General features: G+C 38.9%; 1 long non-coding RNA gene across 1 annotated transcript; it reads right to left on the bottom strand.

The window, feature by feature from the left end:
• Positions 1-1,126: 1,126 nt before the first annotated feature.
• Positions 1,127-4,985, bottom strand: LOC119363242. The gene is made up of 2 exons (XR_005173866.1): positions 4,552-4,985; positions 1,127-4,022 (listed from the first exon to the last, which is right to left on the bottom strand). It is a non-coding gene; the product is annotated as an uncharacterized LOC119363242 (long non-coding RNA).
• Positions 4,986-5,287: the final 302 nt, after the last annotated feature.

Raw genomic sequence — 5,287 nt, 5'->3', positions numbered from 1 at the left:
TCACTCTAGCAACCCATCATCTACTTATTACTTCCCAATGCGTTCCCCTAGGCCCAAACAATGGTGAAGTGTCATGTAGTCGACGTTCACATAACACCACTAGAGGAGACAACATACATCTCATCAAAATATCGGACGAATACAGAATTTACATGATTACTTATAGCAAGACTTCTCTCATGTCCTCAGGAACAAACGTAACTACTCACAAAGCATATTCATGTTCATAATCAGAGGGGCATTAATATGCATTAAGAATCTGAACATATGATCTTCCACCTAATAGACCAACTAGCATCAACTACAAGGAGTAATCAACACTACTAGCAACCCACGGGTACCAATCTGAGGTTTTAAGACAAAGATCAGATACAAGAGATGAACTAGGGTTTGAGAGGAGATGGTGTTGTTGAAGATGTTGATGGAGATTGACCCCCTCGATGGTGATGATGATGGCAACGATTTCCCCCTCCCAAAGGGATGTTTCCCCGGCAGAACAACTCCATCAGAGCCCTAGATTGGTTCTGCCCAGGTTCCGCCTCGAGATGGCGACGCTTCATCCCGAAAGCTTTCTTATGATTTTTTCTAGGGCAAAAGACACCATATAGCAGAAGATGGGCATCGGGGGCCTGCCAGGTGGCCCATGAGGCAGGGGGCGCACCCAGGGGGGTAGGGCGCGCCCTCCACCCTCGTGGCTGGTGGGGTGGCCCCCCTCTGGTGCTTTCTTCATCCAATATTTTTAATATATTCTAAAACTGGCTTTCATGGAGTTTCAGGACTTTTGGAGTTGTGCAGAATAGGTCTCTAATGTTTGCTCCTTTTCTAGTGCAGAATTCCAGCTGTCGGCATTCTCCCTCTTCGTGTAAATCTTATAAAATAAGACAGAAAAGACATAAGTATTATGACATAATGTGTAATAATAGCCCATAATGTAATAAATATTGATATAAAAGCATGATGAAAAATGGGCGTATCACGCGACAACCTGAATCAGTAAGCTAACTTGTACAAAATAAGTTCATGGTAAGGCAAGGAACATGAGAAAAATCTGGAACATGAAATGAAGAAGTGTAAAGAATGCCTCGACTAGCAACAGGAAGAGGAGTACCATCAGCAATAAGAACATCTATTATATACTTATGACAGAAGTCAAACAAGCCATCACGTTGATCCACATAGATTAAATTATCACGGTCGTTAATTTTAGATATTGACGGCTGAGATTTAAAACTTGCAGCGTAACATACGAATATTGTCCCATACAACTAACTTAACATGTCACGTCTAAATAGTCTAAGACATCTTTTTTTATATAAAGATCTCTTTATAACAATCACGTGTAAGCTTACATAGATAGTAAAAAAATGACCGAGTACATGCCCCGTCCTCCGTACAGTACAGGACACATATGTACATGACATATATGTACATGACACATATGACACGTACAACCATTATCACGAGACAAAAGAAGATACGAATCCTCACGTGCACATCCTTCCAAGAGACAAAACAAGATATGAATCCTCACGTGCACCTACTTCCAAATCGGGCACATGCACAAAAAACTACAACCCAGGGACGGACTCAATCAACGAAACTCTACATGGATTCTTGATCGAAAGGGAGAAATAAACTCCACATGGAGTCAGTGCGGAAAGAAAATAGAACAACACCCAACCAGACACACCAAGCACACGCCCAAGAGTCTTAACTGGACAAACTAGCAAATCTACTACCCGACCAGAGAACCATCAGCAAAATCAAGGTCTTCCGATTCATGAAGGCTACCAAATCTGCTACCAGACCATAGCACCACTAACAAAATCGAAGACTACGGGTTCTGTGACGCCAGAAAAACATCTGAAACCGCCAAAACTGTGATGTGACTGCAACTCGACGCCCAATGAAGTCAACATAGACCTTCTGAGCTGCCTCTCACCTGAATTATCAAGGCTCATCACTTATCAGGATAACAACTGCATAGGTAGTGACTAACAATTTTCGAATCCTTTTGCAGCCAAAAAACTATGGCGTGCAAGAAGCTTAGTGCTTATCAACAACAGGACAAACTAGAACATTCAAGTGAAAGTACCGATCATATGCAATTCGCTCAATCATGCAACCGATCAGTTCATGAGCCTCGATATGATTTTGATGGACAAAATTGTTTGCTCATTAAACATTCAATTACAGACTGCCCCACCAATTTAAACAAAAATTGCTAATTATATTCTGTATGGTTTGACATGGCCAAACAAATCATCTTACTATCAATATTAAAAACATCATGCTACTATCAGAAGTATCCACTTATACACTATCAACTTTTAAGGTTGTGGAATCCACAAAATATCACCCATTGAGAAATGAAATGATTTTTTTTCGGCGTACAATACAAAGGTAAAGGGGGTGAAACGACCATCAGAATGTTTTCCAGATTACTACTCTGAGTTTTCCACCAAGGACACAATACAAAACCAGCAGATAAAGTTAAATAATGCTCAGGTATGCTTATACTCTGTAGTTTTAAATAATCTAATTAATATTTCTAACCATGAAAAACGACTGATTCTAATAACAGAGAAAGCATAATGCATACTCATTATTGAAACTTTAATTGGACTTCCACCACTCTGGCTAAGATTTGCATTTTTCAGCTTAACCTCTTTACGGGTGATAACACCGGCGCTAGACTATGGTTGCAAGAAATCTAAAAGATTTGTCATTTATTTAATAGGGTTGTACCTAAAGTAAACCAGCCTCACAGGAATATATACAGATCTAGACATAGATGAAACTCGAGAACTTCCTTACATATGGAACACTATCTTTAATTATTTATCAACAAATGAATCGTGACTCATGTTTATTCATCATTGTAACGTAATAATTTTACTTGACTAACTCCACAAATGTAGGCACTCGGTAGAAGAAAGTTCGCCAAAAATGATGGAGATAGATAGCAACACACAAGGAGCGCTAGAAATATTTTACATAGGAGAACATTACAAGAACTTAGTGCAATGAGGCACGAAAACCACAAGTCAGGTAATGATTCAGACTCCTCTAAGATATGATATCACCACTTTTGGAGGAAAATGAGACTAACATGTACTGATAATTGAGTCATATCAGTTATAATGGTACCATATCTGAATTATTTATGTCTCCCAACTTCTTTGGGTTGCTATCTTTAAAGTTTTCCGGTGACTTTTTTAGGATTTTACTTTTCACGACAAGCTGTAATAGATCTGTTACAAAAAAAATATGTACATGAACATGTTGTGATAGTCACAAACTAACTACAAAGGAACTGACAAGTATTACTGTGACAATTGTGGTATATATCTAGAAATTATAACACCTCGAAAGCATATTCTACTAATTTCAACAAGAACTTTCATATTATATTTACTCTGCACCAATAACAGTGGTAGCAAAATTGCTGAACTCATTGGACGAAAAATATGAGAAGCATCAAATATTTTACAATATTGAAAGGCAACTAATTTATGTTTACCGGGATAGAGAAAGAATACATCACATGATCAATATAGGGAGGACACTTAGTATATAAGGTTGAAATACATTCAGACATGCACTTTTGTGAGTTGTGTTCTTGGTAACATCTCTTCCATCCTACAGCTGTTTCAGTTGAAGAGAATAATGAGAAAAGCTCCAGTGTTATAGGCATCGCCTACAACACATGCGAAAAATCTATTGCATATCAATTAACACACATGAACCAACTTCAGTTAATACATGTGAACCTTCTTCGTTTGTCTTAACTACACATATCATTGATATAACTTGCTATTATATGGTACAACAAATAGAGAATATACCTTTTATCCAACTAGAGGCGGGAAGCATACCTGTGAAGAACAGTGTGGAGGAAGTAGGAAAGATGCAAAGTAGTAGCACATTACATTGGTGGAAGTTTTTTTCGAATCACATAGGTGGAACTTGACAGCAGTAGCAACTAGGGAGCCCATGACTCGCCTCCACCTGTGGACTTTCTACGAATGTAAAGAGACCGATCACATGCTACAAATGTGAAGAGACCAATCACATGCTAATGCAGATTAATATTTCCTCACACTACTTTCATGTATATACATGTTAAGAAGTGCAGACAAGACAATGAAATAAAAGATATATAAGTGTTATACGTAGTAGATGGATATAACTTTTGCTAGACGAAACTTCGTATAATTGATACGGATGAGTTGAAGAGACAATAATCAAAGTTGGCAGAATGTCAACAGAAAAAGTAATATAAGTTCAATTCATTAAAATAATGCAAGGCACACCAATGAAAAGTTAAATAACTCTATAATTCATATCCTAAATGATCCTTACATGAACAACAACAAAATATATGAGTTCATCGTCTGTATTATAATTTACCAGAACTAGGTAACTCAACCTTACCTCTGAATAAATTTAACAGATCAACTAAGTAAATGAAATTTTAAAGTACGTGTACACTGAGCCCAACAAGATAATGATGAGGAGGAGGATGGGAGAGTAGTAAGACAGTCATACCCATCACTACTCTGCCACATAAGATGAGGAACACTATGAAGAACATGGCCGTCAAACCCGACACCACAATCCTTGGCCCAGTGACACGAACAGGATAGCAGCGCCATTAGGGAAGTTACCAACTATGGATCACTCATATTCTTCAGTGGCCTCCCCGGCGACCGCCTTGCCTCGCTGCTAGGGAGCGCCAAATCCGCGGCTGGAACGCGTGCCCCGACCTCGCTCAGATCTGGCCTCCAAGATAATCTCCTTCCCAGCTTTGTTGATGCACGGGCAGGCCACTCGATTTGGTGCAGCCACTCCGGCACTCCCCATCACATGGACGAGCAGGCCAATCAATTTGGTACAGCCTCTCCATCTATTTTTCCCTTCTCAAAGATGGTGGAGCAGAGGAATGAGGAAGGGATATGCTTTGTACACATGGGATGGGTAGCACGTTGACCAATGGTCAGCCAGTTGTGACTGACTTATATGGAGTATCTATAGATAGAAGACGAGACTTTCGTACTACCTCCGTTCGGGTTTATTGGTCCCTATTGTATTTCGTGTCAAATTTTGACCGTAGATTAAACTAACAAAATGTCATGCATGTCATCAAATATTATATTTTTGAAAACTATGTTTAAATACGAATCCAATGAGATAATTTTTTTTGACATGCATTACCATTTTGTTAGTTAAATCTTTAGTCAAAGTTTGGCACAAACTACAAAAAGGACCTATAAACCAGGATGGA

The sequence above is a fragment of the Triticum dicoccoides genome, chromosome 2B (assembly GCF_002162155.2).
Source record: "Triticum dicoccoides isolate Atlit2015 ecotype Zavitan chromosome 2B, WEW_v2.0, whole genome shotgun sequence".
NCBI lineage: Eukaryota > Viridiplantae > Streptophyta > Magnoliopsida > Poales > Poaceae > Triticum > Triticum dicoccoides.
The sequence above is the reverse complement of the archived record's forward strand: the minus strand, read 5'-3'. Positions and strand labels throughout refer to the sequence as shown.